The sequence below is a fragment of the Aquarana catesbeiana genome, linkage group LG04 (assembly GCF_042186555.1).
Source record: "Aquarana catesbeiana isolate 2022-GZ linkage group LG04, ASM4218655v1, whole genome shotgun sequence".
In the NCBI taxonomy this organism is placed as follows: Eukaryota; Metazoa; Chordata; class Amphibia; order Anura; family Ranidae; genus Aquarana; species Aquarana catesbeiana.
In genome coordinates this window covers 256,600,740-256,613,463 of record NC_133327.1, presented here as the reverse complement: position 1 = coordinate 256,613,463, position 12,724 = coordinate 256,600,740, and positions in this window count along the sequence as shown.

Sequence of the window (12,724 nt, the reverse complement as noted above, 5' to 3'; positions counted from 1 at the left end):
TGGGTCTTGTGATTCTCACAATATAAAGATCTTCGCTGTAGGATGTATAGTTTTTAAAATACGGCCATTTGTTTAGAGGTCATTTCAGGAAATTTTAGCCATTAATCAGAGTGTACTGTTAGTGTTTGTTTTGTTGCCATGGTTACCAAAGCTTCTGTTATACACAGGGGGGGAAGGTGGCTGGAGCATCTCAGCTGATTACAGAGCCCGGGGGAGGGGACAGACACACCATGTACTGATTTATAATAGAGGAATATGATGGGGCAGTTTTGATGGGGTAATTCTGATGGGGCAGTTTTGATGAAGCAGTATTTGGGAAGCATAAACAGGGCATGAGCGTTGCTAGGAAACAGTGGTTGTAAACACAAGATGCTGAGACACTCCAAATGCACGTGACTTCATCTGCTAGACTTGATAATGCTTGTAGACTCCTCCCACAGTTTTCACACTACAGAGACAAATAATATACCGAAACGAGCGGATTGTTCCCGATTGGTGTGTTATTACTTTGTGGAATGTTTTGCCGAATGGTCCACGAAATGACGTTTTTGCGGCGAAATTGCTCCCATAGGAATGAATGGCGAAATGTTCAAAACTAGAGTGGGAAGTGACAAAAGCTGACAACCCCATGATCAGCCAAAACATTATGACCACCCCATGATCAGCCAAAACATTATGACCGCCCCATGTAAAAAAAAAAATATTTTTGAAAAAAAAAAAAAATTTTTGAAAAAAGTAAAAAAATAATATTTGAAAAAAAAAATATTTTTGAAAAAAAAAAATTATTTTTGAAAAAAAAAAATATTTTTGAAAAAAAAATTTCTTTTAAAAAAAAAATTATTTTTGAAAAAAAATATATATTTGAAAAAAAAAAAATATTTTTGAAAAAAAAAAATTATTTTTGAAAAAAAAAATTACTTTAAAAAAAATAATAATTTCGAAAAAAAAATTATTTTTGAAATAAAAAAAATTACCTTTGAAAAAAAAATTACTTTTGAAAAAAAAAATCATTTTTGAAGAAAAAAAATTCATTTTTGATTAAAAAAAATTCATTTTTGAAAAAAAAAATTACTTTTGAAAAAAATGTTCAGCTCTTTCAGCGAATGATGGAACTTTTTTACTACTATTTATACTTTTTAAAATATTAAGCTTTTTAACACTTTTCACAGTTACTCAAGCCACTCCACCCCACCCAGTTACTCCGCCCACTCCAGTTGTAGAGGCAAGAACACTTTCACAATTTCCCCAGAAATTGTACCTTTTCTAGTTATTATTATTATAGCCAAATTTACCACCCTAACTCCTCCCACAGTTTTTACACTACATAGACAAGTAATATACCGAAACGTGCGGATTGTTCCCGAATGGTGTGCTATTATTTTGTGGAATGTTTCGCCGAATGGTTCACGAAATATTGTCGTTTTTGCGGCAAAATTGGTCCCATAGGAATGAATGGGGAAACTAGAGTGGGAGGTGACAAAAACTGAAAAATCAGAACATGATTTCTAAACTGCCGCCACTCCCTCATTTTCAAGCCCACCTACACAAATCTTATATCAAAACATTCAGCTATCCCTGCTGCCACTAAACATGTCCACGGATAAGCCATAGTCCTGATAGTTTTCACAATATGACCATTTGTTTGCAACTCACGCCGTCCATTGACATTCATTGAAACTACACTCTAGCCCCCTCCAAATTTGAAGGGCAATTTCTAAACTGCGACTGTGCCTTCATTTTTAATATTTCAGAGACATACTATACATCAAAATCTAGGTCTGGGTCTTGTGATTCTCACAATATAAAGATCTTCCCTGTAGGATTTATAGTTTTTGAGAAAAAGCTTTTTGTTTAGAGGTCATTTCAGGAAATTTTAGCCATTAATCAGAGTGTACTGTGTTTGTTTTGTTGCCATGGTTACCAAAGCTTCTGTTATACACAGGGGGGGAGGTGGCTGGAGCATCTCAGCTCTGATTACAGAGCCCGGCGGAGGGGACAGACACACCATGTACTGATTTATAATAGAGGAATATGATGGGGCAGTTTTGATAGGGCAATTATGATGGGGCAGTTTTGATGGTGGCAATATGATGGGGCAGTTTTGGTGGGGCAATTATGATGGGGCAGTTTTGATGGTGGCAATATGATGGGGCAATTATGATGGGGCAGTTTTGATGGTGGCAATATGATGGGGCAGATTTGATGGTGGCAATATGATGGGGCTGTTTTGATAGGGCAATTCTGATGGGGCAGTTTTGATGGTGGCAATATGATGGGGCAGTTTTGATGGTGGCAATATGATGGGGCAGTTTTGATGGGGCAATTCTGATGGGGCAGGTTTGATGGGGCAATTCTGATGGGGCAGTTTTGATGGTGGCAATATGATGGGGCAGTTTTGATGGGACAATTCTGATGGGGCAGTTTTGATGGCAGTTTTTGAAAAAAAAATTATTTTTGAAAAAAAAAATTTCGTTTAAAAAAAAAAAATCATTTTTGAAAAAAAATAATTCATTTTTGAAAAAAAAAAACTTTTGAAAAAAATGTTCAGCTCTTTCAGCTAATGATGGGACTTCAACTTTTTTACTACTATTTATACTTTTTAAAATATTAAGCTTTTTAACACTTTTCACAGTTACTCAAGCCACTCCATCCAGTTACTCCGCCCACTCCAGTTGTAGAGGCAAGAACACTTTTCACAATTTCCCCAGAAATTGTACCTTTTCTAGTTCAAGTTGTTATGGACAATATTGCACTTCAATATACTGCAGCTTACAATTTCTTAGATGAGGTTCCTTAATTAGTATTTCTTGGTATTCCTGTGAATGACACAATTACTGTCTCCTGGCTACACTTACTTTTCTGCTGTATCTATAGAGGCAGGCTAGACTTCAATCATGTCTGCTCTTCTCTATACATCGTGGATGAAAAAATTAGCAGTTTATAGAAGGAAAATAACATTGTTTGTGCTGTCAGTTGTGCTTACATGAAGTGATAAGGGCATAACATTTCTGCAAAGATTACAAGGTATTTTCTCTGCTCGTTGAAAATGTTTTTAACTTGAAAAAATATGCAACCACCATATCTATGTACTAGTGAGCTCCAATATTTTACAGTTTTGATCTTTGGTTTAGTTTTCCTTTACAAACCCTGTAAATATAGTTTCAATTATAGAAGTTAAACTTAAATGTCTTTAGTTTTGAGAACTTTCATCCCTTTTTAAACATAGGAACCATTTGCTTTATACCAACGCATTGGAAACGTGCCAATCAAAAGAGAGTCTCTAAAATTAGAAACAGCAGCTAAGAAACAACTCCTCAGCTCTTTGGGCACTAGTGGGAGTAAGCCATCTGGTCCTGGAGCTTTATTTACATTAATTTTCGGTAATTGTTTCTGAGCCATATCAATGTTAAACAAATACCTAACTCTTTATTCAAAGGTTTAGGCTTTTCCACATATCTTTCAGTATGTTAGAGCTGATTAGTTTTGTAAAAGTGAGCAGGTTACAACTGAGAATGTTACCACAGTGTGACCCCATGAAGGCAAGCTCAAGGGCAGCACTAATGAATAAGTGATGATGAACTCTTTAGGTCTTTAGACGTTACATAGTTAAATAGTTAGTCTGGTTGAAAAAAGACACAAGTCCATCCAGTTTAACCAATAAAAGAAAAAAAGAAAAAATAAACGCAATCCTATACCCACAGTTGACCCAGGGGAAGGCAAAAAAAAAAAACGGCAAAGCATGATCCAATTTGCTCAAGCAGGGGAAAAAACATCCTTCCTGATCCCCCAAAGATCAGTGTCACTGAGCTTACAGAGCTCTTTACTGTCACCTCTGGCTGCTTCCTGTATGTGCGCCCCTCGTGTTTGCTTTGCTGCCTGTTGTATTTTCACAGGGACATGTGGAAACAGGACTTGGGAGAAGGAAGACCACCTTACAAGTGAAGGGAGGAGGCTGTTTGTGTATAGGGGGCAGAGCTGTGTGTGTGTGGACCTGACATATATACCAATGAGGGGGGCAGCTGAGTGCATACAGGTATGATCAGTGAAGGGGGGTGCCAGATATAGAAAAGATCATATCATCTGTCCTGTTCTATTTTAAAGCTATATACACCCATCTTCCTTCCTGTATTCCTCCATCATCACGACTGCAGATATATATCATCTGTCCTGTATATATATATATAGCTGTATACAGGACAGATGATAATTATCTGCAGTCAGTGATGATGGAGGAAGGTCTCTATATACAGGTATATACCCACCTTCCTTCCTGTATATAGAGACCTTCCTCCATCATCACTGACTGCAGATATACATCTGTCCTGTATACAGCTATATACACCCACCTTCCTTCCTGTATATACCGTACTGTACAGGCCATATTTGATGGGCACAATGAGGCTGCAATTGATGGGCACATGCCTGCGCTTTATGTGATAATGACTGAGCCCCTCTACCTTATTGTCAAAAAGGGGCGGAGCATGGGTGACCTAAAAAGATGCCCCCTCCTGAAAAAAGTTCTGCGGATGCCCATGCCTGGAGGGAATTTATTCCACATTTTCACAGCTCTTACTGTGAAGAAGCCTTTCTGTTTTTTTTAGATTAAATCTCTTTTCCTCTAGACGTAAAGAGTGCCCCCTTGTCCTCTGTGATGACCTTATAGTGAATAATTAACCGCTAAGTTCACTATATGGACCAGTTATGTATTTATACATGTTGATCATATCCCACCTTAATCTCCTCTTCTTAAGAGAGGAGAAATTCAGTTCCTCTAATCTTTCCTCAGAGCTGAGCTACTCCATGCCTCTTATCAGTTTTGGTTGCTCTTTGCTGCATTTTCTCCAGTTCCCCAGTTTCCTTTTTGAGAACTGGTGTCCAAAACTGAACTGCATATTCCAGGAGAGGTCTTACTAATGATTTTTACAGGGTCAAAATGATCTCTCTCTCTGGAGTCCATACCTCTCTTAATTTTGCTTGCTTTGGAATTTGCTGCTTGGCATTGCATGCTATGATTAAGCTTATTATCTACCAGCACACCCAGATCCTTCTCCACCATTGATTCCCCCAGTTGTTCTCCCTCTAGTATGTATGCTGTATGCATATTCTTAGCCCCCAAGTGCATAACTTTATATTTATTAAAATTAAACCTAATTTCCCATATAGTCGCCGAATTAACCACTTGCAGACCGTGCTATAGCCAAATGACGGCTACAGCGTAGCCGACCAATTCTGGGAAGCCATCATAGGATGTCCTCCTTTGATCGTGATCGCTGTGGTATGCAGGCGGTGCGCTCTGTGATCGCAGTGTCCTCCAATCAGTGGCTCTTTACCACGTGATCAGCTGTGTCAAATCACAGCTGATCATGATGTAAACAGAAGCCCGTTATCGCCATTCCTTTCCTAAAGCTAAAAGAGTGAGGAAGTGAGAAGAAAGCCAATGACCGGCTTCTGTAAAAGACATATGTACACTGATAAACAGGGCACTGATTATCAGTGTCCTGATTATCAGTGCAGTCCCAACAGTGCTCGCCAATGCTGCCAATCTGTACCCACCAATACTGCCAATCAGTACCCACCAGTGCTGCCAATCAATACCCATCTGTGCCTCCTCTTCAGTGTCACATATCAATGCCGCCTACCAGTGCCCATCAGTGACTCCTACCAGTGCCCATCAGTGTTTCCTATCAGTGCTACCTATCAGTGGGCATCAGTGCTGTCTATCAGTGCCCATCAGTGCCACCCATCAGTGCAGCCTCATCAGAGCCTTCTCATCAGTGCCCATCAATGCAGCCTATCAGTGCTCATCAATGCCCATCAGTGCTGCCTCATCAGTGTCCATCAGTGGAGCCTATCACTGCCCATCAGTGAAGGAGAAAAATTACCTGTTAGCACAAAGTTATAAGAAATTATGAAAAGGTTGGTTTTTTTTTTGGGGTCTTTTTTCATTTATTTAGCAAAATATAAAAACCCAGTGGTGATTAAATATTACCAAAAGAAAGCTCTATTTGTATGAGAAAAATTATAAAAATGTTGTTTGGGTACAGCTCTGAATGACTACGGAAATTGTCATTCAAAATGCGACAGTGCTGAAAGCTGAAAATTGGCCTGGGCAGGAAGAGGGTAAATGTGCCCAGTAGGCAAGTGGTTAAACAGTGAGGTGATAAGGGCGCTCTGGTGGAGGTGGGTAGCTGGTCAGAGGGATGATAGTGATGAGATGGCACTTCTGGCAGCACTTTGGTTAGAGGAGAAGCAACTCTGAAGATATAAAAAAGGAGTGTTGAAAAGAGGAGGCAGCAGGGAAGCCTGTATTCACTGCGGGACACACAAGGCTGATGGTGTCAGTGTAGAGAAGGGGGTGGTAACGCGTTTCGGAGCATGTGCGGCTCCTTCGTCAGACCTTCTGTGCTGAGGATGGACACATGCCACAGATGAGGACTCCTGATTTTATCATGTCTTTTAACTCAACAATCTTGTAAGTGCTTTTAACCCTTTGTGCACTCTATTAAATTTTACATACTGCACTTAGAGGCGCCTTTCTTTTCCTTTTTTATATCTTCAAAGTGGTTAAACAGTGCATTGAGGTTAGTTTGTAAGTTAGAGACATCCTGTAAGAATGCTATTCCATGGCATAGCTTGGTGTCATCTGCAAACACTGAAATTGTACTTTTAATCCTAGACTATATCATTTATAAATATATTTTTTAAAATGATAAAATTTATAAATTTTAAAATTAAGGGTCCCAACACTGAACCTTGGGTCACACCACTAACAACCTTCGATTAAGAATCATTAACCACTACTCTCTGAATTCTTTTTTTAGTCAGTTTTCTATCCATTTACAAACTGATTTTTCCAGGCCTGTAGACTTTACCTTACACATTAGCCGCGTGGGGAACTGTGTCAAACGTTTTTGTGAAATCCAAGTATACCACGTCCACAGCCACCCCATTTGTCTTAGGTTTAACTTACCTGCTCAAAAATAGAAATCAGATTTGTCTGACAGAAAGGTCTACAAAGAAGCACCTAACCCAAAAGACCCGACCTCTCCCTCTACAACATTTTGAGTCATAATTAGGTAGGGATGAGGTTTACGTCTGGTGCTACCACAGTTTGTTGCAAATACTTTGTGTTCAAGATTTGCGGACAAGGCAAACTAGGACTGAATTCTTTGTAACCATAATGCAGTGTATGGCCTTTGAACTTATATAATTCTGGCGTAGAAGGGCCAATATTGGGGGCTTTGTTATGTGCCAGACACTTCAATTTGAAAGGTGGATTCAGAGCAGCCATTTGTCAGTGTGTTTTGGAGCAGTTTAGGGAGAGCGGACAGCCTGTAAAGGAAGAGCTAGTATACATTTTGTCACTCTGCCAGAGGGCTCACTCACCCAGGAACTGTCATGATAGTTTTGATCAAAGTATAAGTTCTGCATAAGTGTTATGGCAGTAAGGTTTACCTATAGGTACAATAAATATCTCCTAGATGTGCATTATTTATGAGATATTTACTTTTGATGCAGACAATGACATCACCAGCACATGCGCTCTGAAAAAAACGTGTCATTCCTTTAGAGTCCTGTGCTGTGAACAGTGGCTCCTGCACACATGCATGGGAGTGACATCATCGCGGCTCCGGCCACTCTCACAGCCAGAGTCTGTGAACCCGGTAGGAAGATTGGGTGAAGATGGAAGCGCTTTCAGCGGTGATAGCACACTGCTGGATGGCTTCTTTCTAAGGTAAGTTTCACAAACTAGCAATGCATACTAGCACATTATGACATTACCTTGCAGCTTTATGAAAACAGCGGTTTACTACCTCTTTAATATGGTAGGCGGATCTTTGCTCCCTCACAGGTACAGCATATTGTTTCTAAAAATGTTAACGATTACCCTGCTGAAACAGACATCATACATCTACCTGTCTTATGGTATCTTAAATTTAACCTACAATTGTTTAAAGCAGACCTTCACCCTCATTTTCATTCTTCACATCTATTACTTTTTAACCCCATTGTGTTACAGAATCAGAATTTTCTTGTTTGTTTTTTAATAAATACCTTTTTTATGGTCTGTCTAATTCTAATTCTTTGTCCTTTGTCAACTAGGGGGGGAAAGATGTAACTCCCTGCTGCCTTCAGTCTCCTGGGATACTCATGTCATGCAAACCAGGAGTCTTTAGTGCGTCAGGGGGGGTCAGCTGTCACTTCTTGATTTTTGAAGTCAGACCCATGATGACAAGGAGGCACATGTTCATCAAGTGGTTGGTTGCAAGAACCGGGAAGAAGCAGCCTGATGGAAGTAAAAGAGTGTGTAAGTATGTTTATTGTGGATACAGCAGCAAAAAAACTATGAGTAAGCATCGCTGAATGTGAAACGCGTTAGCTATTTTATACCTGGTTTGTCCACCTTTTGTTGGTTTTGTTTGCCTTTTTGGATTTTAAAATTTTTCTAAATAAAGATGTTTTCGCATGGAGTACGGCAGTCCAGGAATTTTTTTCATCTCGTATTCTGAAGCACAGCCAGCACCCAGCTTTATGCGGTAGGACAGGATTTACTTAAGGGACTACAGAGGCTTTTGAAGCGGCTTTCCCTTTCAAGCAGCAAAAAAGGTAAGAGGGGGGCAGGGGTGGGGTGAATATTATTAAGATAGAGTTATTATCCTGTTGTTTCAGAAAGCTGAAGTTGTCTTTATGGCTTTGGCATGTCTTTGTGTGAAAGCTTCCTCTTTTATCCATGTGTCCCTTTTCAGTAACTAATAAATTAATTGTCAAACATTTCCCCACCCCATATCCCTATGAATTAAGATCATGGAGGAAGGTACTCTGGCAGATCCATGTCAATCACAATGTGCAAAAGAAAAAATCCCAGTCACAGACAGACATGTCTGATTCCAGCGCTGACTAGGACCAAATGGCATCTCCAGGGACACATGAATCAAAGGGAACAAAGGGGTGGATTCTCCAGGGTGATGTAATTGACCAAATATAGCTATAGCCATGTTTGGTCAATGTCATTGTCTGAATATTGCTATTTTGTCATATTCAGTCAGTGATGTCACGCTAACCCCACCCTTTTTTTCATGATCAGGGGTTCTGGGCCTGTAAATTAACAGGTCCAAGTGACATCACTGGTTGCTAAGGATGCTGCAGGTGCTATCACCTGCCCCTTCCTTAGCAACTATTGACATCAAGGAAGCTTTCATAAATAATAGAGGTATAGTGTTGGGTGAACAGTTCGAGCCAAGCAAAAGTTTGTCCTGAACATTGCCTATTTGCCCGTTCGGCGAACACCCGAAATCGGCGAGATGTTTGCCCGCTGAGCGCTCCACAATGAACTGCGCACTTCACAGTGCATTCTAGGGCCCTAATTGGATGAAGCCTTGCACCTGACCACGGGTCAGGTGCAAGACTTCGTCAATTAGCACTGTCAGAGTGTCAGAGCTCTGATTGGACAAAGAGATCATGACGTTCTCCACTCACAGCTCAGTGCTCATATTCCCACCCCACAATATAAAAGGTAACTTGCTGGAGCTTGTTTTCCTGCATGTCTCCATACAGCTGGTGGTGATAATGCAAGATCTGTCAGCTACACCCCCTCCTCCTCTTCAGCTGGTCTGTCTAGGGTGCAGGGCACTGGACAAACTACTAGGGACAAAAGGGATGTGAAATAATTTGACAGAGTAATGCAATCTGTATGATTACAGTGTACTGTATGTATTGTGTGCTTTTAACTTTTTAAATTTGGCACCGTGCTCCGTCCCAGTGTGTTGCAATGTTCGCAGGGAAAGAAGATCCGCACTGTGATAGATCCGGCAGAGGACACGGCTCGCACACACAGTGGGAAGACATTTACACACACAGATCCATGTTCCTGCTTTGTTGCCAGCAATCGTGGGTGCCGGTGGTCATCGTGGCCGCCCCTATACCGCCGGGATGCCGAGGACGACATATGATGGGAGATCCCACCTGTGGACGTCATATGACAATATGCGGGTATTGAAGTGGTTAAAATTACTGCTTCTTTAAAAACGCTCTCTCTTTTTTTTTGCATTGGTACATGTCCCCCGGGGCAGTAGCCGGGCCCCCATTCCTTTTTTTGGCCAATAACTTGCATATAAGTCTTCAAAATGGGGACTTAAAATTTTCAAGTTCGGGTCCCATAGACTTCAATGGGGTTTGTCGTTTGGGTCTGAACTTTTGGATATAAATCAAAGGATAGGGAGTGGTGCTGTGTTAGGAGTGTAAATGAAAATTAACAAGAAATAAAAATGTGTAAATAAAAGTGTAAAGATGAAACGTGTGAAATAATTTATTTCACACGTTTCATCTTTACACTTTTATTTACACATTTTTATTTCTTGTTAATTTTCATTTACACTCCTAACACAGCGCCACTCCCTATCCTTTGATTTATATTTCTTGGGGGATCACTTAGGTGTTCCCTTCCTATCTAGGGGGGCTGCAGGTGTGAGTCAGTCCACGAGTGCGGATCCGTTGATATATTTACTGAACTTTTGGATGTCCAAGAGTTTTGGCACGAACCGAATCAGGGGTGTTCGGCCCAACTCTATAGAGGTAGAAATACCGAACAAGTAAAAAATCTGATGCTCAAATGAATGCTCAAACAGCAGCAAGGGAGGATTTTGTTCAGGGGCAGCTTACAGAAGACTAGATGGAGGAGATGTCCTAATCCATCTAGTGGCACTGCTCCACAGGTACAGGCCAGGGCTGATCCACAGAGCTCTGCAATGTGGACTTTTTTTAAGATATCTGCTGCCAAATCAGTGCCATTGTGGATACTGCATCCACCTGCAGTGTATCAGGAGTGGCAACTCCTGTCATTTGGGTACCTCATGCATAAGGAAACGCATGAGGTACTACGTGGCTCAGTGGGAGCAGCACCTCATTGAAAAGTCAGCAGCAAAAGGCCCAAATTACTTATACACCCTATTCCTGCATACTCTCCCCCCTCCCCCGAACACACACAATTAACACAATTCTCCTTATGCATCTGCCACCTCTGCGGCCCATAGTGACAAGGAGTATAGTCTCACAGGAAGATCGGTTACAGTAAAGTCATCTGTCTCCCATCCCCCTCACTGTCTTCATCTTCCATCTCCTCAGGACCAGGTCTTGTAGCCCTCCCCCAAGTGCTACAGAGCATATGCAATATTGCAGGATAAATGCTGTTTTGCAGTGCATACAGTGGGGATGGAAAGTATTCAGACCCCCTTAAATTTTTCACTCTTTGTTATATTGAAGCCATTTGCTAAAATCATTTTAATGTTCATTTTTTTTCCTCATTAATGTACACACAGCACCCCATATTGACAGAAAAACACAGAATTGTTGACATTTTTGCAGATTTATTAAAATAGAAAAACTGAAATATCACATGGTCCTAAGTATTCAGACCCTTTGCTCAGTATTTAGTAGAAGCACCCTTTTGATCTAATACAGCCATGAGTCTTTTTGGGAAAGATGCAGCAGGTTTTTCACACCTGGATTTGGGGGTCCTCTGCCATTCCTCCTTGCAGATCCTCTCCAGTTCTGTCAGGTTGGATGGTAAACGTTGGTGGATAGCCATTTTTAGGTCTCTCCAGAAATGCTCAATTGGGTTTAAGTCAGGGCTCTGGCTGGGCCATTCAAGAACAGTCATGGAGTTGTTGTGAAGCCACTCCTTCGTTATTTTAGCTTTGTGCTTAGGGTCATTGTCTTGTTGGAAGGTAAACCTTCGGCCCAGTCTGAGGTCCTGAGCACTCTGGACTAGGTTTTCGTCCAGGATATCCCTGTACATTGCCGCATTCATCTTTCCCTCTATTGCAACCAGTCGTCCTGTCCCTGCAGCTGAAAAACACCCCCACAGCATGATGCTGCCACCACCATGCTTCACTGTTGGGACTGTATTGGACAGGTGATGAGCAGTGCCTGGTTTTCTCCACACATACCGCTTAGAATTAAGGCCAAAAAATTCTATCTTGGTCTCATCAGATAAAAGAATCTTATTTCTCACCATCTTGGAGTCCTTCAGGTGTTTTTTAGCAAACTCCATGTGGGCTTTCATGTGTCTTGCATTGAGAAGAGGCTTCCGTTGGGCCACTCTGCCATAAAGCCCCGACTGGTGGAGGGCTGCAGTGATGGTTGACTTTCTATAACTTTCTCCCATCTCCCGACTGCATCTCTGGGGCTCAGCCACAGTGATCTTTGGGTTCTTCTTTACCTCTGTCACCAAGGCTCTTCTTCCCCGATAGCTCAGTTTGGCCAGACGGCCAGCTCTAGGAAGGGTTCTGGTCATCCCAAACATCTTCCATTTAAGGATTATGGAGGCCACTGTGCTCTTAGGAACCTTAAGTGCAGCAGAATTTTTTTGTAACCTTGGCCAGATCTGTGCCTTGCCACAATTCTGTCTCTGAGCTCTTCAGGCAGTTCCTTTGACCTCATGATTCTCATTTGCTCTGACATGCACTGTGAGCTGTAAGGTCTTATATAGACAGGTGTGTGGCTTTCCTAATCAAGTCCAATCAGTATAATCAAACACAGCTGGACTCAAATGAAATGTAGAACCATCTTAAGGATGATCAGAAGAAATGGACAGCACCTGAGTTAAATATATGAGTGTCACAGCAAAGGGTCTGAATACTTAGGGCCATGTGATATTTCATTTTTCTTTTTTAATAAATCTGAAAAAATGTCAACAATTCTGTGTTTTTCTGTCAATATGGGGTGC